The sequence below is a fragment of the Vanessa atalanta genome, chromosome 13, assembly GCF_905147765.1.
Source record: "Vanessa atalanta chromosome 13, ilVanAtal1.2, whole genome shotgun sequence".
NCBI lineage: Eukaryota > Metazoa > Arthropoda > Insecta > Lepidoptera > Nymphalidae > Vanessa > Vanessa atalanta.
The window spans coordinates 4,117,069-4,142,655 of NC_061883.1; the positions used below are offsets into that span (position 1 = coordinate 4,117,069).

The 25,587-nt window shown below is 30.6% G+C and overlaps 1 protein-coding gene across 6 annotated transcripts in view; it reads left to right on the forward strand.

The window, feature by feature from the left end:
• The window catches only part of LOC125068082 (putative polypeptide N-acetylgalactosaminyltransferase 9), a 180,270-nt gene that overhangs the window by 58,608 nt on the left and 96,075 nt on the right, over positions 1 to 25,587 (forward strand). The window lies entirely within an intron of this gene.

Sequence of the window (25,587 nt, forward strand, 5' to 3'; positions counted from 1 at the left end):
TGATTCCGAACTGTGTGGGTTTTTTTTTTATTTACATGATATGTTCACAAACCATCGTATATCCGCAAGAAAAAAAATAATATCCGATATCGAAACCGATATAAAACTATTTGTTTTTTATTTAAAGCTATTTGTTTTTTTCTGTGATTATTGATATCTAACACCTTGTTACCTTGTCATATGATTTTATACAATATCTAAAAAAATCTTTTATTCGTAACTACTGGACAATTCAAAATAAATTAAAACCCTACCTAACACCGGTAAAATATTATTAACATATCCGTTTCCATATATATACACATACATATTATACACGTCCCTGATGTACAAACAACCATAAATTTAGCATGGATAAAATTAGAGGACTTTAAAATGTACGCACATGCACTAATAACTAACTTGATGGTCTTCAAGAGTGTGAAATAAAGATTCCTGTCTTTATAACAAAAGTGTTTGGCCGATAATTTATTGAGGGATATTGTTTGTCACAGTCTGGTTATTATTTTAGTTATTAATATTTGCTTAAAGTAAAATTATGTTGAATCAACAGCAAACATTTCCAAAAAAATATTATATTTTATATATTTTTTTTGAAAATCTTTAGTAATCGTACAACTTAAACACTAATTATTATAACCCTATTTAATTAACACTCATTATAATAGATTTTTAACCAAAAAGCATATTAGATTCGGATTAAGTCGTATTGAAAAAGCGACTCAATTGTGTTAATGCGGTGGAACTTATTGCGACATTCAACTTTTATCGTGGATTCGTTTTTAGATATTATACGCTTAGAACCAATGCAATGACTATTGCTTATGGGATTCCATTGACTGATTTATATATTGTGTGTCACTAGTACTGGAGCCGAGTAGCTCGTAGACAGTGAACTGAACATTGTATCTTTACCATCGATCACAGGTTCAAATTTGGACAAGTTACAAGAACACTTTAAGAAAATATAATAAAAATCTGTTGATTATTATTCCATCATTCGTAATGAATAGCGTTTTGAATTAAGCTCCTTAATAAAGGCTTTTATATTGGTCATTTATAGACTGTTATTGATTATTGGCAGTAAGTATTTTCTCCAACGAATAAACAAATGATCAGTAATAATTAATGACACGTAATACTAGAAAAGTACTAGAAGGTCACTTACGAGCTTTTAATTCCTATATTAATTAGTAACTTTACGAATATAATATAAGGCCAAGTGATCCCCTCCCCCGTACCTCACCAAATGTCCCTAGGGCTATTAGGTTCTTACCGAACGTCCCACGCACAATAAATTATCATATACATGTGTTGATTATTGTCCTTTTACAATTATGTTGAAATATTAAATTTAATTTTATTCATAGTTGTATTATATTATATAGTTTATGCATATGATTTTTTTTTACAAGTTAAGCAAAAAAAAATACATTCAAATAAACTACGGGTAGGTAGGTACTTATAAAATATGTGTATGCATTATGTTTTATGATTATCGTAAAGATAGTATTACTTATGTGTTAAGGATAAATGTAATTAACTTATTGTGTTGTTTCTATTCAGAGAAACTAAACATAAAATAACACTCAATGTTCCCTTACTTTGCATCTTTTGTTGAGAAAAAAGATATGTAAGCTGCTTTGATAGAAAGTGACGACGATACTCTGTCTATAATTGACGGTTAAACGTCTCTTAGATTTTTTTTCGACGAATACAAGTCCCGTCGTAGTATATTTTACCTTTACAGCTAGATATGAATTTAATCGTTAAACTTTCTAATTATCTTAATTAAAATAAACTTAATTTTGATGTCAAGTAGGTTTTAAATAAGCACAAATGAATGAATTAGTGAGCAAAACATTAAAGCGAGTTGATCATTTCATGGTGTGCGTGAATCTTTATCGAAGATTGTCGATTCGAATACGAGCCAAGATACTTATTTTGATAGAACAAAACAAAAATTTTACTTTATAATTAAACATATATAAGCGCCATATATCACTTAAAATATTAACATGTGTATTGTATAAATAATAATTATTATATTATGCTATTTGATCATGTGTATTATTTAAATAAAGGCTGATTGGCGTAGTAGTGAATGCCGCTGGGTTCTGTATTCATTATCGCTCGCAGGTTGGATCCCCGGTCAAATATTTGTAGAGGCCATACGACTATTTGACGTGGTTTAGGTTATTGTGTTTCCAGCCTCCCGAAATATGTAATTCTAGTCAAGTTGTAGTCTTTATAAAGACTAAAGGGATAAGATTTTTATTTTAAAAGATTTCACTTCGGACTGTCAAGTTTTTATTAAGCGTGTGGTGATTTATAGTTCGAGAGTTTTTTTTTTAAATGATACAGTTGACAAAATAAAAACATTTCTTATTTTTTTATTTTAAAAATACAAGAACAGTTGTAGTTTATATTTAAATAAATCGTGCTTGTTTTTTCCAGTTTGTGTTGATGATGATATTGATTTATAATTTAAGCATAGTGTTATTTTGTTATTTGCACTTTAATTTATTATTATTTCCTTAAAAATGCTTTCAAAAACATAATAATTATCAATAAAGGACAATCTAAAAATAACCTACATAATAATTATATTATATATTATTTTGAATTGAATAGTTTTTTTTTAGCATAATTTTAACGAATTGAAAAAATACATTTAATTTTTAATTAAGCCCTTGACTTTTAAGATAGCTCAATCTTTAAAGAACAAATAAGGAAGTGACAGTTAGGACCTTGAAAGTAGCGAATCTATTTTTGAAAATCTTTTGAGCAATATGTATAAAGGAGGCGTTATTTCGATGTTTTAAACGTCACATGAAGTAATCGTACGCGATAAAAAAACATGTTATCGTATAAGGCATACGTATATACATATATATTGGTTATCATGAGCAAAGTTCTACAGCTGCATAACAATAGTATCTCTACAAATAACAAAAACAGCAAGCCGATATAATAAGCAAGGTTGTTTTAATATTTAGTTTGTGTAGTAAATATCCATATAAATTTTCCATTGATTCTCAAAGCAATCCTGTTGAGAAGGGTTTTGATTTGACTTCATATTGAAATTGACTTTTATAGTATGTTACGAGTGTACTCGTACACATCGAAGATATGCAACCGATACGAGAGCATAAGATGAAGTTTTAAATACAAATAAGTACGTGAAAACTTTCTGGTGCAAACACCACTCGTCTTTAAATCGGATCGTCGGATCGGATGTTATATAATGTCGGATATATTATATAGTAAGCGTTAATAGCGCAATGGTTTAACGGTCGCCTAGCGATGTCAAAAGTCGCAGGTTCGATCCTGAAGCCTTGGGCTATTGTAAACAGGAATATTCCTTATAACGAAGCATTGTTACTATTCTTTAAAAAAAATATATTTTGTATTATTTAGTATTTGTTCTATCAAAATATCTATCTATTAAATGTCTATTTTAATTGAATGAAACCATTATTTTATTTAACATGATAATATATATTTTACATAGATTAAGTCATAGTTGTGCACACAAGTTTTGCCTTGATTTTATCTGATGTTGTGCACGCGACCGTATTAAAGTCTCGTACACAATGCTAAGACAACGATAACTAAAGATTTTTCTGTTTCTGTTTCGTGAACTATTTACTTGTATATTATGAGTAGAGGTTTAATTATTGGAGCGAATACTAGAGCGTAAATCGCACGGAGCGTGAACGCGTAAGAACGAGAAATATCATGAAATGGAAAGTAAAATACGTTCAAAATCTGAATAGTTCCTCCACGGTTTTTGTGTGTGTTTTAAATTAGTTCTAGACCAGTCTTTGAACTAATTACGTTAATTGTAAGCCTCTTCCTTCGCTCAAAATACTATGAAAATATTATATTATTAATATTCTTTGAAAAAACGACGAGTGAATTCTGTGATTTGAGAATCAAAGATCTGTTGACAGGATTGATCGTGGAAACCATAAACTATGTTCGTATTTTCAACACGTATTGTGAATACATCTTTGTGCTCGATAAAAGCCAATGCTTACAAATTAAACGTACAGTATCAGTTAACCTTATATTAGTTGTTTTCGCACTTTCCGTTTTCAGTTGTTGTAATAGTTCCGATTATTGTTAGTCTATTTTGATATGTCGCTCAGGTTTTGTTTTTTTTTTGCTGGATTTTTCTGTATTCTATAATTGTAGTTTTGATTATATGATTGTGTGTGTGAATATCATATCTATCATGGACACAAATTTCATGACGTGTTATGTAAGTGTGATGTAAAAGTCAGATTAAGTTAGGTTATTTTTAAATTAAAGGTATATAAAAAAATCTGTTTTAGTCTTATGTATGACGAGTATTATGGACAGACCAAACCGTACCCAGGTATTTTTTTCTACAATGTGAACTATGTAAAGCTTCATAGACAGATCAACTATGTTGTTACTAAATGAAGATAATTACCATACGAGTATATACTTGTACACGTAAGATGTAATTAATGAACATGATAAGGAATTCCTCCAATGCGAATCACTACATTGATTGACTTGCTAATGACTATAAAGGATCTGTTTAAATTCCATTGTTACATACATTTCCTTGAGTGATATAGAAACGATGAATCGAAGTTATTATACATTAAAGCTATAATTATATATACGTATGTAAATTGATAAAGTACTTGTTGCGAATTTAAACTTGTACTGATTATGAACCAATATGGATGCGCTCTTATAATCCTACGGTATGGCATTGTTATTCGGCAATCAGACCTATAGCCCGCATAACACTGACTTCTTAATTCTGGGCTACTTCTGAATTTTTTTGAGTCGAAACACTCAATTACTTACACCTCGATCTGGTGTTTGAACTCAAGATCACGGAATATACGAGTACCTACAGCTACGTATATCTTATAACTGAACACTACACACAGCAAATTAGGTAGTAGAATATATGGTTTATTATACTACTTAATTATACATAGTATTAATCGACTTACTTTCGCCCCTCTATCATTACGGCATCTTCGAAATGAACGAAAAGTCTAATATTTTTCGTTCACTCAGTTCTTCAAAGTAATTAATGTCATTAATGAACGAACGACGTTGCAATAATGGTCTAAAATCATTTCGTAAACAAATTGTATTCGTACCTATTCATTGTTTAGTAAATTTTAATTATATTAATCTCGGCGAAAATCATTGTTTTTAAATCAATTAAAGAAAGTAATAATACCAATTTTTAAGTCATTTAAAGTATCACTTGTGTTACATTGTACAATATATAAATTCTTAATTTAAACTTAAATTAAGGATTGCGTATGTTATATATAATTCTCGTACTGGTAAAATATGGAGCTTGTCCCATAAATAAAGGACGCGTGCTTCCACCAACAGTTATCGTGCGGTGAGCGCGTTTCCAACAATATTTTTCTTATCAAATAGAAACATTTTATAACGAAGCCGATATTCGAATTTGGCAAAAACATTATATTTATTGATTATATTATTGATACTAGCAATATATGTTTTATATTATATAGAAATTAAGATATTTGTGAATTAAAATTGAACTGTATAAAAACTAACCGTGTATAATGTTCTACTTATTAAAACTCGTGAAATGACGCGCTTAATTTTTTATGACGGCTAAAATGATGAATATGGCTCAATATATGATAAAACTATTTTTAAATATAATCGGACTGCATTCGGACCGGAATGCTTATCATTATTTTTTAAAGTTTATTTGTACAAAGTGTGCAACCATGTCAAGCAGAAATGACCGTGCAGTGGAATTATCTCTTAAGCTCGTCGCATACGTGTGCTAGCGAGACTGGAGTCAGTATTTTATAATTATCTTGTGAGGCTGCAAAGGTAAGGCACTGGTTTACCGACGTCGTTTTCACGCTTGTGTTATCGATCCATTTTATGCTTAGAGAAATATCTTAATTAAATTGGATCCGAAACCTAATTAGTCCCTGTAATATTAACTATTTATTTTGTCTAAATCCATTACGAACACACAGGAAAACTATCGATTTTCTTGGAATATAATTGACTTTTAATTGGATGTGAATTCTAATTTTAGTAATAGATTGTTCAAATATCTATATTTTTGTTTCAGCTTAGAATTAGTTGATTCGATTAATGAGTAAAAAAATTTACATCTGAAAAGTTATATATATTCACTGCGAACAATTATAGAGGTTTTTAATATAAGACATACATATGCCGTGACTGATGTTCTATCAATCGTATTAGATATTTCAATGAGAATCTCAAAAATTGAACGAAAATAACAATGGATTATAACTTATAAGCTAACTGCACCTCTTGGGTTCGTCTGGTTATTATTGGATTATACAATATAAGATAACAGCTTTCAATAACTACTGATTTATTTTGTACTACATTATAATATTAATTACGATTAATATAATGGCATGTTGAAGAGTTGAACATTTATTATAAGAGCGAATCTTTGCATTTGTAATATCTACATCCTTACAATGATGTCAGAGATATTAACCTTATTCTATTATTCGATAAAGTTATTTTACTTCGTTCGCAAAATAAAATTCAAGAAAACGATAAATAATAACATCCACTATCAAACTAATTGTGTAAAAATATAAAATCAATTTCAACTCACACACATAAGAGTTTTATTAAAGTGTACAAAATCAAAATAAAAAAAAGCGTGCATGTTATGTTAAATAAATATGTTTATTTATTTATGATTAAATCGCTCATAAATTTGTTTGTTAGCGTAATATAATTTATATTTATGATGTCGGGTGAGCTGAAAAGTAATAGTTGAAACAATGGTTTTATGCGAGATCATTTGTTCGGGTAATCTCAATGAGGCCGTGCCTCGTGTTTTGCAAACATTTGTCGCTGTTACCAAACATATTGTGCGAATCAAACGATTTGTATTGTGGATTATATGAAGCGTTACGTTGCGTTGTTTTTCATATAAGGTTTCTTTTAATATTTGTTTAACCGTGGGATAATTGAGTTTACGTATGAATGAATTGTTTTATAAATCATTATTTTTCGATGTGTGTGTATACGTTTGCGTGTGTGTAAATTATAAATATTATATACATAATTAAAAAAAAAAAATATTGGTAATTGGTAGACTTGCAAATGGGTCACCTAATAAGAGACCACCCATGCCAATACTTAGATTTGTACAAAATCATTTCACCGAGGTTTATATTTTTACCATCAACAACTAAAAAATGTTTTTTTTTATCTTTCATTTGGCTTGTTTTTTATCAGTTGGTAATTTATAAATTGTTGATTGCGTCAGTGCGTCTGCATTAAAAGTCGGAAAAGAAATGGTAAATTATAATTAGGTATATTTTAGTCTTATAAATAAATTTACATTTCCTCATGAAAAAATTAAACAATAAATTTACATTGACATATAAGTTGTTATGGAAGATGTCTGCTTATTTGTCTTTGTATTACATAAGAAATTCACCCACACTACTATATGCAAACGACTATATACGTTAAGATATGTATCTATTTATATTATCTTCCTACTGTTTAATATATTTTAAAATCAATCTTTTATTTTATCCATTTATTGACTTGAAGCAAAAATAGTGTACTCGATTGTATTGCCAACAACGCTACGAGAGTGTGCATTTAATTTTAATAGGTTGGGTGGAATCGGTTTAAACTGGTGAAAATTTAGTGGTGCACGCCTGGGATTGTACACGTATTCGTAGAATAGATTCACGCGTTTTAACTGCTGGGCGAAACGAGATACGTCTGATGAATTGTAAAAAAAAATACAATATAAACTTGGCGTAATTTAAAAATTTTAAAGTTCGTTTATAAAGTTGTATCTATTCACAAACCGCTGCGCACTTAAATTTTACGATTATCTAGCTGTTTTAAAATGAAACGCGCACTTGAAATTCTGTTAACACAAAAAAATAAACATTTAAGTAGCAATTTTATGAAACTACTGCAAAACTATAATAGTATGAGTATATTTTTATAAATTAATATACATTTCTGGATTATTTAAAAGTGTTTTTCACATATTAATTGTTACAACTTAAAGGTTGCATGTTGGTTGGTATGTACGTAATTACGTTCATCTATTTTAAAAGGTTTAAGAACATAGTATGACAAATTTAAGTTAGTTACCTGTAACCTGTCTCTCTGTAAATGTCGTGCTAATCAACAAAGCCCTCCTTTCTTGATTATAAAGTTTGGATCGTATTCAATCTATTCAAATTTTATATTTCTATCGATTACCATACAAAGCGCTTAAGTCAAATATTTTAATGATGCAATTTTATTTTGTTACAGGTATCAGCGACATACGTTACGAGATAGCAGATTTACGGTATTATTTAAGAAGTAGTTTAATGCTGCCGCCGATCACGAGGTTCTACGATAAGCCCTCAGGTCGGGTAAATAAAACGGGTCTTTAGCAGTCGAAAATGTTGTATTTGAAGAAGTTGCTCCTGTGCCTGAACTCTCTTTGGTCGTTTCAGGATGGCACAAGACGTGGGATAAAGAGAGCATCTTTATTTCCAACGCTTAAACATTAATATCTCCTGCCCAATTGAATATTCTCCGATGAGACTCGCCGTCGTGATGATAATCAATCAGGATGACCTTTATCATCATTTCGGCGGTCTAGATTCTTTACAGTTGAAAAAGACACCGTTTCATTTTAAAACGATACTCTTTTAAATACGACCTATCAATGGATAGAAGATAAAATGTCATACCTAAGGAACAAGGCCGTCTTTTTCCTTAATAACATAATATAAATGCAGTTATAGTTTTTTGCCATTCTGCATCTGCGGATTCCAGCTGACCTCAGCTATTTTACAATCAGAGAGAGAAAGATTAAGAGTTAGTTTTTCTGATTTCAAATATAAATAAAAGTCATTTTTAACAAACATGACAGTTACGGCAGATGAGTCAGTGTTTTTTATTTATTTATAAAATATATCAATTCAGTGGTTTTGATTATTTGCTAAACTCGTACGCGCGTGTGTGTTAACATTACTCAATAATTTACGTAAAAATAGATTACTGTCGTATGAAACTGATACTAAAATGCATAGCATTTAAATATACATATGTGTCTCTCACCCACAGCGGCGTCGAGTGAGGACTTAATCTTCGTTCGTTTCCTTAAATGGAATAGAATGACCGTCAACTCGTGGGACATTTTTAAACACATGTTTATTATATTTATAGATGACTCATCTGGTGTAAATCGTAGTTGCATACGCAACTGGGGATAGACATATTATAACATACTGATCAGCCGAAATATTTCGAATAAATATAAATAAACACGTGTATTACTTGAATTAGTATTTTAATATTAATATTGTTAGTGAGACATTGGAGCGAAATTGTATGTAGAATTGGAAAAAAATGAATGCAATTTCTAATCGAGCGCTCTATTATCTTTGGTGAGGTGGAAATATACGGTAAATATTAATCAATTTATGACCTAAGCCTTAAGATTACAGATAGACGAGAGCTTGATATATGATAAATTTGTCGATCGGCAAATTTTCTACATTAATGAATAGCATATTTTTTTCTTTATTATATAAGTAAAAGTTATCAATTTTTGTTAAAAGATTGAGAAAACTGCAATAATAACTTTGGTTTAAATTATTTTTTTGTTTATCTAACGTTTACGAGTACTTTATAGTTTTTTACCGAGAGCCGTGATATAAAGACGGACCAAGTGAGATCCATTAGTATATTTTGAGCGGATAGATTACCTCGGTTCGAAATCAGTTGTAATATAATATATTTCTTATCATTATTATAAAAGAAAGTCATGATTTAATCGAATTCCATTGACATATATACTGTGGTACAGAATAAATAATAAAAAAAATAAAAATATGTTTATAAATAGAAACACCGTTTGTATAGAATACAGGTAGATACTCCGTAATTAACAAATTTCATAAAAATATAATATATAAATTAATTATAATGTGCCATTAGTTGCAGCTTACATGTCATTAAAAATAAAAAACGACGTACATTGTTAAAATTTAAATGGGTGCTTAATTTTATTGTGGAACGGTAATTAATACTTTTACCAGCTTGAGGTTTTATCGTTGTCGCGACAAACAATATTAATATTAAGTGTTTTATTTATTAATCATTACTATCATAATAACAAGATTGTTAATAAAGTCGTTGTTTTAAAATATTAGTGTTAAAAAAATATATATATGTTCAATTCATATTTGCTTTGAAGAGTTTTTTTAACAGAATGGACCGCTATTTGTATAATTTATTTTATAATACATGAATATGTTTATAGCAATAAATTTCAAATTGTCAACAAAATGAAAATTTCAAGTTAGTTTTTAGTTTAAACGAAGATATTTAAGAATTATTAATGTGCACCTCGTAAACTTTGTGTTGGAAGTGGGCATCACAATAAACCAAAAGTTAAGGATTGAACATGCAGTTCATATATTACTAGGCTCGTATACATATAAAGACATCATTAGCTCTGTCTCGTAAGTGTCTTTTACCCAAACATTTATAATATGCTCATTTCCTGCGAAATGGCCTCTCAAGGGATTCAAACTTCACGCTAAAGGACGACTAACTTCAAAACTCCCGTCTCATCCTCTAATGCAAACAGAAGTTACTTCGTTCATTATTTGGCTACGTAATATTGAAGCCGTATATTTCATTCAAATGTTAGATGTTATTAATAATTAATTGACCATAACGCTCAATAATTGCAAGCATTTAGCTTAAATTTCTACATATTTGATGAGCCGTTGGGTTGATAGGTTCTATAATAATTAATTAGTTAAGATTTTCCTAATGTTCCTTTATATATAAATGTATAAAAAAAATATGTGTGCTGTGTATAAATTCGCTTATTAATCAACAAAACATTTTGGAATATTACACTGCATTTTAAAGTTCAACGAAAAATTGTTTCATTGTGGTTCTAGATTTATAAATTATTTTCCAATTAAAACTAAATATTCTGAAGCTTAATGATGTCAGAATATTAAAATGTACGTCATAAACTTTAATACGAGTAAGACAATAAGGACATTTATTACGAAAGAAAAGCGAATGCCAATCCAATGCATAATGGTGTCGTCGTTGTAGTCGCTTCTCTTCGATAATATTTAAGTCATTGGCTAATTTCGTCATGAATGGCATTTCTGAGCATTAACTACCAATTTTCATCATATACCACTGTGTCAAGGCTTGGTACAAACTCTTTAGTTCCTAGACATTGATGCAACAATATAATATAGTAGTATGATGTCTTGCTAATTGTGAAATGAAATGCAATGAAAATAAATAACTTTACTTGAAACAATTTGCGTAATAACTCGGGACAGTATCTCACTAATCCAATTTACCATAATTAGGTCCATAACTTTACGCGGTAATCGTCGGCGTTGTCGTCGTAGGATTTAGATGTTTAGGGACCAATTACAGACATTATGGGCAAGCCACGAGTCCCTTCCCATTGAAATACTGACTCCGAAACCCCATTAGTGACCCATTCCGACTGTGAAACCATCTCCCCGCATTAACGGCATAGGCCCAAGATCTTAGTGATCCAAGAAATTAAGCAATATTTCCTTATTATAACCATAGGAGAAAGGTGTAAATTTAATTCAACCACGCCTACTATTAGTCTTTACAATGCTTACGGCGCGTAACATTTAAGTTTCGTGTTAGGACAAAGTGGTCGTCCCTTCTAAACGTTTGTAGATTTTTGTTAGATAAAAAATGTAATGGCTATAAAATAACGAACCTAATTTAACTTTTCATAAGTTTCCCGGTAATATTATTTTTTATGTGAAAAGTTTGTAATTAACGTAGATATTTATTGTATATTTATAGTCTTGACTTAAGTTTTTCGCAAAGTTTTCATTTCGATAAATTGTCCTTTAACGGGCTTGATATCGATACGAAATCAATCGGTTGACTGTACGAATGTGTTGCCAATTACATATATATATTTTTTGTCTTAAATATAAATTTCTGTTAAGAAGACGTAAATACTTTTTATAATCCATAGTCAATCACATATGTACATCACGATTACTCTTAGAAATCTGTGTATATCTGTGCAATGTCATTACAACCTTCGAGTATCATTAAACGAGTACATATTATAATCATCGTTTATTGCAGAGAGATCGTCAAATCTATCATGAACAGTTATTATCTTAGATCGTTCATCAAAAAATTCTAAGCAATCGTCTAAACTTTCGTTACTTTCAAATTTTCTCGTGACAAGGAAGTTTAAAGGTCACGTTTCGTCGATCCTCTCGCTTCTGGCTAGGGCTATAATTTATTGTTATGACTCGTTTCGACGCGCCAACACTATTGTTTTCTGAATGTTATCGAAGACTGTTTGGAAATAATGAGTCACTTCTATTCATCGTGGTACATCTCTCATTCATTGTGCGAGTCTGCTATTAATTATGATAAGCGTATTTTGGTAGGTATATCACAAGATGACTAATAAATTTGAGTTGTCTGTTCGATAGAAGCTATATAATGTTTTTATATGATTTATCCGTGATTTTATCCTATAAATAATCGCAAAATCATTATTTATTATTTATTAAATATGTTTCAATAATTTTGGAGGATCTGACAAAATGTAGTTATTCTCTGAAATACATTTCTTTAAATCGTAAAACAGGAGTTCTGTTTGACAACGCACTTACTTACTGTTCTTAGTGTGTATAGAATCCCATCAAAAACATAAATGTAAAAATGAGAGCCAAGTTAAATATTATGATATATACCTTGGTTGTTGTCTTCAACGACAAAAGAAGTGAGATCTAAATTTGTGCCAAGTTAAATAGTCCTCTCTGAAATTTATTTATAACTACATAAAATATCATTTCTTCTTATAACTTGGGGTAATATATTGTAGCCTAAGGTCTGACTTGGCTAGTTCTCATATACAAATTATATTATAGCCTTCGTAAGTTCTAAGCCAGTTACAAATGAATTATAAACACAAATTAAGCACGCAAATATTCAATGGTACTTGTCTGGATATAAACTCGCAATATCTGGTTAAGATTCATGTTTTCTAGTGACTGGACCATCGCAGCTCTTAATGTGCGTTAATACTAACTAAGCAATATTGAGCTGTCCTCCATTCTTCTTAGATGTTCTGAGTTATAATTTGTTATTCTAAACACAAACTACAATTTGTGTTTATAAACATATAAGAACTAGCCAAGTCAGACCTTAGGCAACAATATATTACCCCAAGTTATAAGAAGAAATGATATTTTATGTAGTTATAAATAAATTTCAGAGAGGACTATTTAACTTGGCACAAATTTAGATCTCACTTCTTTTGTCGTTGAAGACAACAACCAAGGTATATATCATAATATTTAACTTGGCTCTCATTTTTACATTTATGTTTTTGATGGGATATCACTACTTTTTGTATATAAATCATTAGTAGGTACTTATTAATAACAAATTTAATACCAAATGGTTTTTGTTCAGCTATTCTATTTTCTTATGTTTACGGGGTATAATTGTCTTTTTTTATACGTTCTTATTTTTCTTGTAGGTACCTCTGAAATGTTCGAGTGAATTGCCCATTCAGTGTCCGGATATTTTTTACGCGTTTTCTGTTTATACTTAATTTGCCCAAGTAGGGGTGGTATAATGTGCGCAGACGGTTGTACTCTACAATAGAGCTCTCTTGTGTCTCGATTTGACTTGGACCTAAATTGATAAGATGTACTCCATTTAAGTTTTTAACTCTAGAAAGGCCAACGTAAGCCTGCTCTTTACTTAATATAGAGGAGCCTATGTCGAAAAGAGCACCTTCAAGGCGAAGGCCTTGTGATTTGTGTATAGTAGTAGAATATGCTAAGCAAATAGAGAATTGTTTCCTTTGAACATATATGTACATTACTTAATATCTGTATCTTGGTTTGGCTTCTAGTTCGCAAATTAAGTTATGTTTAAATTGAATTGTTATTTTACGTGCGCTATTGCTGTTGTCGACGTCCTCAATGTGCTTTCTCTATTTTTCCAATGGACCCACTCACCAGTCTTTTGCTGACATCAGCATGCTCGCTCGATACTGTTCTTCCAAGCAATAAGGATCCCCGTTTGTAGCGCTAGAGTACAAACTTAAATCATTCCTGTTACGATATACATACTCTACTACAGTCTCACGAAACCTATTTTATTGTTGTATACTAGTAAACTCAAACAAAAAATATGCAGTCGAATAGACTAGGCAGCTTCCATCGGAAGGCATTGAAATAATTCTTATGATCGCGGTTGCCACTCGCTCAGACACGTCCGCGTTAAGGTTTAATCGCAACGCTTCTATCCCGCTGCTTCGGCGTCACGTCGCGCGCCGTGTACCGAAATGCCTATTATTTATTTTTTTAAAGTATATATATAGATTTTGCACCATTGATGTGCGCTAAATGCTAGTTAATAACGTAATAAATACCAAAATCGGCTATACTAATAAGTAATAAAACGGAAATATTTGGATTTAAAAAACTTAAGGGTGGTATTCAACTTGTTATATATTCACGTGAAGACCTTAAAATCTACATTAAGACCGGCTGTTATAAGTTTTGATTGCTGGTTCTTACATCATTTTTTTTTATTAGAGTTATTACAGGAACTAATAAGTATATAAGTGTTCCTATAGACCCAATAAAATGAAAAATTATAATAAAATGATAAAAAATTACCAGTTTCAGATTTTTTCCTTTATATTGGCCTTATTATCTACCTGCATGCCAAATTTGAACTTTCTAGGTCACCTGGAAGTAGGTTATAGTTTTGATCTATAGGTCAGTCAGTGATAAAAATGACGATTTTTAGACGTTAATATCTAAATAACCATTTGAGATGCGTTTATGAAATTTGGAACACATATGTATCTCGCGAGTCTCAATATATGAGCCAAATTTGACACATTTATGTCAAATAGTTTTTAAGTTATGAGGAGGTCAAAAGTGGCTCCAAATGGTTCGTGTAATATTACACACGGTGCTGCACGCCAGTTCTGTTACTAGAACTTGGCTGACACGCTACCGCGTGTCTAGATACTTTATTGTATTCATCTATTTTCTACAATTGATAAATGGATACCGAATGCTCTCGCTTCCCTTTCTCGGCGATTGTGCGTCGTTGAATATCTTTGTCGAAATCGAGTGTCGATTCACTGTTAATATTGTTGTCTCATTGATTACATAAGAACTGGTGCCATTAAATTGTTGGAAAACAAGTTTTTGAAGACGTTACCGTAAAAAAAATATTTTTTATTGTTGTATTTAATTATACATTCTAATTATACAACATTGTATAAATACCTTCTATAACTATTTCCGAAATGCAATTTTAAAGAATTTTAATAGGCTAAATCCATTAGGTTTAACTTAAAGTACGTGTAATACTTTTACATTATCATCATTACAAAAAAGAGTTTTGTTTGATTCTTATATTCCATTCGTATCGTGTCAAATACAATAAGGCGTAACTTTCTAAGCGAGTTTTAACAAAAACGTATACACCGTTATGACCGCAGAATATATAGAATCTCCAGCTTTGACCGAGGCACTCGGACCGTTAGAGTACTTGACCATTCATATGTATTGTTCTTGAATCGAGTGTGTGCGGTTTGAACTGGGAACGTGCGACTTTCGTCATAGAAAATGAAATGGTATTTAATATTATTGTGACGTTATCATTTATGCTACAATGGTCATTATCCTTTATTCAAATGCTCTGATTTTATTGTTATAATATGGTTCAAAGAAGTTTAATAGCTGATAATATTTATTTAAATATTAATACAATTATGGCACATAAGATATTTTTTTTGTAAGAATAAGTTTAGTATTATTTATACATTTATTGAAATCATCACAAGAATTAGAAATAATAAGTAAGACAATTTATCTCGTGATTATAAGATTTTTTTAAATCATTATCATATATTATGTTAGACTATTAAAACCTTAAATTAATTTTGAATCATTGTTTATATCAGGATCGTTATGTTTTCTTAGTTGCATCAGAAGCAAGTTATTCCTTTCATTAACATTTTATCTCCGAATACCAAGTCAGTAACACGTCGCAGTTATAAATTATTTTCCTACCGAGAGTTATCGATTCCTATTAGATGTTTGACCCAACGACTTAATGTGATCTCCGATGAATAGTGGGGAGAACCGCAAGGGCAACACGAAACAAATATATATTACCATTACAAATATATAGTTCCAAGTGAGTATTAAACTCTCTTGGAACAATCGTAATACAATATAATATTTCATACTAATTGAGCTGCGTTATTTCACTCGTATATAAGTTCTAAATGGTTTAATTTTAATAATTTTTAATCCTATTGAAGTTACTCGTAATAATACAAATCCTTCTCGAGTTCGCTTATAAATAGTAAATGTATAAACTTATTTAGATTTGGTACAAGGTTTTTGAAAGAGCCTAAATCAACAATTTATTAGATATATCAGTTTCCTGACTTGTGTATATTAGCTATTCCAACAAGTTCATTGTGTTCCAAATCCTTTCATATGCGAATGATTAAATTTATATGCGAATAAACTTTTGTTCGGTTTGATTCGAATTGAATTTTGCATAGTTTGATGAAAATTTAACCAAATGTTGATTTTACAATATTATCTTCTTATTCAAATTTTATCTCGTTCTAATGTGACGAAGTTTTTTTTATTTAGTGACATTAATCTTTATTTGATATTTTTTTGTATATAAATTGATTTTGAAATACTGATCGTCCTCATATTTAATTAAATATTTGATACATCATACATATTTTGAAAAGAAAATTCCGGTAGAGATTGCTATTCTCTTGACTTAAGCTGTAAATGTATTGCATTAACGAGTTACATAATAAGAACAGCTTGTCTAGTTATTGTAATGGATTCTATGCCTTAGGCTAGTACAAGGTCAGTGCCAATGACCGCTTCACCACGCTATAGTGTTGGCAATAAAGTAGATTACGCATTCATTCAATTATATTTGTTTTAAGTTCTGACTAACTTTGTTTGAATCTATTTGTTTTCATTCATATTAAGCAAATTGATATCACCTATACGATCAATAGCTTATATTATATATAAACATGTTTGCGTATAATATATAACATATTTAATATTCTTAGTTGCTTAACGTCTTAAAATTTATCGATTCCATCAAATTCATTCATCATGATATGTTTATAGGTTTTATAATAAGATAGTAACTGTTATTTTTTTTTTTTTGAACTATTACTGTTTCTGAAATATTAATTGATTGTAATTTTACTACTAAATAAGTCGAAACTATTCATATTATGGTTATTGAATGTTCCGGTTCCACGTACGTCATTTTTCCAAGAATGCTTGACACAATTTCTTGCAGGTAACTGTAGACTTCCTAGTAGTCTTTAAGGAGCCGACACGTCGAAATTATATCGCATACAAGTGCATTTTTCCTAATGCGACAGCACACCTGTTTTAATATTAAACAAAAATAGTGTGAATCCAATAATAACTGTATAATAGTGTAAGCTATTCCAAATTGAACTTTATATAATGTACATAGATCATAAATTGTATTGGCAGATCTTTAAAACACGGGAGTTCCGTGAAGACTGCCTCAGGTCACACCTGAGCTGGCAAACGTTTTTAATCATACGAAAGTCAAATTAACACTAACTTGTTACCATTTATTTTTCAAATTCGTTTTTTCGGTTAAAATTAATACCTCATTAACGCTCCTCGAATTATAAATATTGCTTGGGGAAAATGTGCCAATTTTTTGCTGCATAATCACCGAACAGATTACAATTATGTTCAAGTAAAAGTCTTTCTTTTCCTTAATTTATTAATACTTTATGACTATATTTATTGGGAGTCGTCAATTGACAAACATGACTTCAAAGAAGATTTGTAGTTGCATGAGTACTACCGCTAATTAAATAGCTCATAAATTGACACGTCACCAACAAATTTTAATAACTGTTTAGCACAGTGCGACTCTTTTAACCCAGATAGTTTTTAAAGCCAAGCGTCTCCATTATTATTTTAAGTTTTAATAATGTGACAGGTTAACCCTTATAATTAAAGAATTAAAAACATGTGAAATGCATATGATTTAAACACCATTAAAGTTTATCGATGGATCCATATATGTAAAATTCTCTCAAAACTCGTAAGGCAAAAGTATTTGAAACCTGTTAAATGATACCGTTACCGGAGGTCGTTTGATTAGTGGTATTACTATAATCTTGCTTTTATTGGATAACGTGGCACGGCCGTTGACTTTTATTGTATCTTCATACGCTATTGGTCATGGAACCCATAGATGACATACTTTTAAAGGGCGCCTCCATACATTATTTATTAGGAACATCTGTTATTACAATTACTATTCAATTTATGAATATGAATATATTTATCTTAAAACCAGTTTCTGTTACAGGATTGTGTATCTAATTTTTGTCTAATTTTACACTAAAAAAAAAGTAGTTTAAAGAATAATATGACCCAGCGTTAAGACTATTGTAAATACGATTACAATAAATTGGATTATGTGCGTTCGTCCCACTTGTATAGAATTTCCATCAGCGACTACTGGAATTTCATATTTATTGTCATGCATAGATTTATTTCAGCAATCATCTCCAATTGAATAATCGAATAGCGAATAGCCTGGATGTTCTCATTGCGGTTGAATTATGATGAATACATTCATTGTGTGCTACATTCGATCTTTTGTTCGACGAAATTATTGTAGATATTGCGTATGCTATTGTTGCATTTATGATCGCTTGTGTGTTTGGTTTTCGCTCCTGTAAATCCCGTTGGCGTTTTAGAACCAAAACAAGAAGTGTTTTTGTTCAATTGTTATGAATTTCTTCTGTCTTTTTCTTTGTGTAAGTAAGCAGTATGCAAGTTGTCTTATATAATACAGTTGTCTTAGAAACCCTTAAAAACTGAGATAAGTTCTGCGTTCTTTCTTAAGCGGCTTCCAAGTTATCGTCAAGTAATATTAAAAAAATCAATAAATGCATTACCAATGACTTCAGCTTACAAGTGTGTCTTATTGAGTGTGTTTCCAATTTCTTTTATTTGGAGAATTTTGAATGTATAATATAAGCATATTATAAATGTTTATATGTATATAGTTAGTAATTAATCTTATTTTATCTTCTAATTATTCTTAACAAACATACTCTTTATTATTAAAGAACAAAGTTGCCCAGTTTATTTATATTTTAATCACGTATTAGCGTTGAATTCATCATCAACGTCGGTGCGGGGTGATGAATGAATTAATTCACAAAGTGCAGAAAGCAATTGCTTTGATCACTTCCAGCTCAATTACTGCCACTACTGGTACAAGTATTTGACCCAATTTCATTAAAATTTCCATGGCTTCGCTTTTAAGTAGATTGTGTGCTATCTGTAAATATCAATGAATTTTACGAAATTATAAATTCAACATTTATCGCTTTCGTTAATAGCGTTAATGTCATTCTCGTGTATTCTGATAATGAAATTAATCGTAAGCCGATTTGATTATTTCAATTAGTCTGTGACAATATTCCGTGTCGTCGTTCAATTATTATTTTACCTAGCATCGCTGATTTTGGTGTAAGATATCTTTAAGAGTTTAGTGTTTTATATTTTACTAACTTGTTTAGATTTTCACCGATAATACAAAAATTTTATCACATGTTTGACGTGTTTTGGTTTTGTTTTTGGAATTTTATCTTTTAAATAAAATATTTGAAATTGTATAATTTGTCAAATGTTTCATAAAATATTGAGATTGATTCAAATGTACACATAATTAGGATATTGATTTATTATTTGAGACTTCTTAGACGGAGAATATTAAAGATAGGATGAACTAATTATAGACAGTTAAAGATGAGAAATTATATAATTTTGGAATCATGAAATGGTCGTATTCGTACTATTATGACGAAAATTATATATTAACTAACTACATTAGCATGTCTCATTATAAATTAAAGTCAATCCAACTGGAATTTTCTAGTTATATATAGTGTACTAGATGCGTTCCAAATTTACTCCCAGGACTTATCCATAGAGTTTTCACATTGCGTATGTGCAAGATGTATTTCTGAAGCGTTCAAATAGACCAATTTGAATGCCAACTGCTTTGAAAACCATTCCAGTATAAGTTCTACTGCAACCAGACTCATAAATCAATCATCGGCGCTTACAATTTCTCTTTGATTTTTAAAATAGAATACCTTTATAATGGAATTACAAGTAATTGATTTAAATTATTTTAAAGGAAATTACAAGGCTTCCTCAATGTCTATCAGATATAAAACTTTTTAAATTAATCAATTAATAATAGTAAAAAAACTGGCGTCTCTGGTGGATATGGAATTTGTAATGATTTTGAACCTGGGAATTTAACGAGTTGCATTAATGTTTCAATGATGTTGATTAATGACTTCAAAAATACGGATTAGCTTGTAGAATAAACGAATTTCTCAAATTATTTTAAATCGTTCTGTTGCTTGCTATGAGACGTAAGTATATTCACATTAATATGAATGACTTCGTTACACAATATTAATAAGGATATTATTTGTATATTTTACAACGTCAAAATCTTAAAATTATTTATTATACACCATATATGTATTATTCATTTTTATTCTTACATTATAAATAATATCATAAGCTGACCCAGCTCTAATCGCACTTGGTGGTAGGGCTTTTTGCAAGCCCGTCTTTGTAGGTAACAACGTCTCATCACATATTCTACCGCCCAACAGTAGTACTGAGTATTGTTCTGTTCCGGTTTGACGGATGAGTGAGCCAATGTAACTATAGGGAATTATAGTTTCCAATGTTAGTGGCCCATAGGCGATGTAAGGAATGGTTAATATTTCTTGAAGCGCCATTGGCAACGTAACATCAGATTGCCCATTTGCTTGACCACATATCTATACGATAAAAAAAAAATAAAACACCTATTATCTTTTTCGCGTGATGCAAGCATTTATAGTCATACCAATATAAAAAAAAAATTGAAACTAAACTTTTTTGTTCATAAAAAACTTAAAAAAATAAATACAATAACAGTAGCATTATAGATCGAAAGACTTTTTATTATTGCTTTATTCAATCAGGCTCCTGCAGAAACTTTTGATTCGCCGTTTTATAAATTAAACGCGACAGTGTCATTGGTTCGGAATGTGAATTCAATCGAGAAGAAACGACAAGAAACTCAGCAGTTATTCTGTTGTATTAATTGCTTACAATTGAATTATATTGATGACTACTAATTGTAGCTTTTCATTAATAATATAACTAGGTCATTCCTGGCATGCGTTTAAACTTTATATATATGTATTAATTCACGTCACTCATTGTATATTAACGGTGATATAATAGTTCTAGCAGTATTCTAACAACTACTCTACAAACTTCATCTCAATAGAATGAACGATGCGTGAATGCATAGAATGCGAACAAAAACGAGCAATAATATAATATAAGATTTACGACTTTAATTACGTCGAGTATACGGCGGAATATTAATGATATTTTAATATAAACTTTTAATTTATTGACTGGCAAATGTGACAATGTTCCAGTTTTATTAATGTATTATTGCAATAATATTTTGACATGAATTATGATAAGTGCATTCAAAAAATATTGAATCATATTAAGAAATCTAATAAATATTTCTAAGGTCAAATATTTTGAATAATCAAACCTGACCTTAAGCCAAGTAAGGATGCGATACAGCGAAATAGCATCTTTGATACTTTCACCCGCGACCTTTAACCTTAAGTCTTAGTCGGGCATGGGTATGTATACTTGATTTACTAATAATAATAGACTTGACACTGCGGCGTTTCTATAGCCTATTGTAAAGTCTTTTGTTATTAATATCGTGTAACAAAAATTACATTTGGTATTTTTATATTTTTTTGTACGTCGATGAAAGGCAAATGGTTAATTATTTTTATGTTGCTGTTGCTGATCTTCACGAAAATGTTGCCCGTGCCTCTTTAATTTGTTTTTTTTTGTCTGTGCCTGCCTATTTTTATTACGAGGCAGCATTACAATTTAAGCTTGAGGATTAATTTGTATTTCATTGGATCGATATATACAATTCATGTGCAATATTAATGACTCATTGCAATATATTTTGTAGGTATACGTTAGTATGTACACATACGCGAGAACACTCACCTAACATACCGAAATACAAGTAATAGGATGTATTGTGGTTTGGCGGTACAATAGCCGGTGAGTGGCTACAACCGTCCCAAGCGAGACTTCACCGAGTCCTTCTACCACTAAAGTCACCAGTCTCGTATGTGGTCTACATACGTGTGTGACGTTGTGATTACGTGATACGTATGTAGTGTCGATAGATTTTCTTATGCTTTTGAGAAAATATTTCTTGAGGCGTATGTTAATTAAATATTAAATTACGTATTACCACACACATTAAAATTTATAATACTCTTTGTCTTTGACATTTCACTTGGCTAACAGAATACAAAAATATTTCAAAGGGTACAGAAATAAAGTTGGCGTGTACTTAACATGCAATAGATCATGCTTAAGTAACTTGTGGCTCAAACTGGCTCTTAGCCGACTGTCCACTAGCCTGTTAACATATTTACGAGCCCTCTGCGACCGAAATGTAATAGGCTTACGAAGCAAAACATAGGTGCCTTAGTCGCCAACCGTTTTTTATCGACGCGTTCCACTTGACCCACATTACCTGTGTATAGTTGTTTCGTGACCCGAAAGCGTTAGGTCATTTTCATATCGTTATGTATATCACGTATAGATGCCTGGATCTTAATAGGGTTAAAATTCTGCGTTTCTTTTGTCGGTTCTGCTCAGATTGAGTTATTTCTTTTCGGGGTATTTCTTCAGGTGGTAGATATTTGACACTCCATAAGCAAGTGGAACGCTATTAAATAAAGATTTTGTTATAAACTTTGCTAAGGTAACTGAACAAATCTAAAAGGTGCTTTTAAAATAGTTGAATTTGTAGTATCATTAGTAAAAATTTCTTAATTTTTTTCTCTTCAACAATGCGTTGCGAAAAATCTTAGTTAAGTAAAAAGGAATATAGACTGAGGAGTCAGAATCGTACTTGCGATGTTCACTTTGCTATTCAGTCCATATACTGTTAAGCAACATAGGTTTGAAAACAGATGAAATATCTAATGAAAATTCATCCTGTCGCCATTGCCTTACCTTAATAAGTCAGTACAGTCGGTTTTTCAACCGCTAAGTATCCAGAAAAGGTCTTCTTGCTCTAAAAAATCTACGGAGAAGAATCAAACTAGATGGATCTCGTTTCCTTTTCAGATTTATGACCTCAAAGATTCGGACAAATTGGATGTCAAACTAAGATTGAATTGATACCGCCAGGAGTTCAAGATATCTTGTTACCAAGTACCCAATTCAGCAAATAGTTTTATAGGCTATCTATATATAACATTTTATACAATACCACTAATTTCAATGCTTTGTGATTTGTAAATAAAAGAAATTTCTACATTTTATATTTACTAAAGTCGAGAAAATAACTAATGCAAACAAAAATATCTTCTATTTCATTTCAAAGTTAAAAAATCTAGAACAGAATAATCGTGTTCAATGTAATCTTTGATTAATCAAAATGAGTTATAAATAGTTTTCAAAAATGATTATTAAGATCGTTGGTGCAAATCAGGGCAAGTACAATTGATTTTTTGTTTGCAATTCATCTCATTTTCGGAGAGAAAAACAGTAAGACTACGAAGTCGGTTAGTCGTATCGGTGTTATATTAAAAACTGCGTAAAAAAGCTTAAAATGTTATGCTTAAGATTACAAGGTTTTGAGCCTCTGGAAAATATTCATTCTTTTCATTAAAACTCAAAATAACCAACAGCCTTAAAATTATAATTATCTTAATAGCATTATTTTTTTTTTCGGTAAATATATTAATTATTCAGTACTGTCGTATTGTACGTACACGATACCTTATCAGTATTAAAAAAAAAACAGTAAAATTTTAATTTAACAATATTAGTGGCGGCCGTATCTTTTCGCAGGTCGTATTAAGCAAGCGTATCTGACAAGTGCCTACGTAAGAATGTAACGAACGTACTGCGCCCACCGTAATGTAGGCAATATTTTTTCCGACTTAGCAATAAATCCCATGAGGCGTGAGATCACGTTCATTCCAACGTTGTACATAAGTAACCATATTATGTAAGAAAAGATTCCACTTCAACGTGCGTTTTGTCTTGAGGCACGATATTTCCTTTTTTTAATAATGTCCGAACGGGTCTTAGAGCTTACGTGTATATTCGTCTGGACTCATCAGTTTCTCCGTCTTCGTTCTTATATTGCACTGTTTCGGTTCAAAATTTAAATGAGCGCTCACTTACCATCCGATGAGTTACTTGGACATAATCCAATTGTAAAAAAATATATATTATATAAAATACATTGGTATTGTCTACACTCATTGAAATTAAAAACAATAGAAAATGTTGGTAAATTTCACTACGATAATATAAATATCATTATTGTGGATTTCTTTTATTTAATCCAGATATTAATATAGAAATTTGGTAACATAATAATTGAAACGCGTGATACATTTATATAATGAGTGTAAATGTAGAAGTGGGAACATCGACGCAATATATCATATGAATTAATAATGTATTCTCATTTCCATTGGTAAATTATGAGGTGATTCGTGATACTTAATAATTAAATTCGATAAGCGATATTAATTTGTAAACTTAATTGATACGATCTCTGCTATACACGGGGATAGCGTGAACTTACACCGTGGTCGTTAAGTTAAGTTTGCTATTCATATCCATACGTTTTGCTGTGTAATGTTTTCGTTTGAAGGATTATTATTAATTTGTAGAAATGCTTATGGTAGAGATATCAGATAATATTTAAATATTATTTATTGTTTAAGTCTAATAATGTATAGTAATAAATGTATAGTATTATTCTTATAGAGTAAGTATTAGTACGCGTGCATCTTAACCGATGATTTTGGGTTCAAAATTTTCATGTGCTTAATTTGTGTTTATAATTCATCTCGTGCTCGGCGGTGAAGGAAAACATTGTGAGGAAACCTGCATGTGTCTAATTACAACGAAATTCTGCCACATGTGTATTCCGCCAACCCGCATTGGAGCAGCGTGGTGGAATATGCTCCAAACCTTCTCCTCAAAGGGAGAGGAGGCCTTTAGCCCAGCATTGGGAAAATTTACAGGCTGCTAATGCTAATGCTAGTACAGGCGGGCAAATGGGTCTCTTGATAATAAGTATTTACTGCCGTAGAACATATTGGCATTTGGCACAGTAAGAATTTTTAATCATTTATACTTTGTCAATGTGAAGCCAACGATAGGAATTAAAACGTTTTATTCCTCGTGCCTATAATAATATGGAATGTTATTCTAGGCACAAGGAATAAATTACGCAAACACTTTAAAT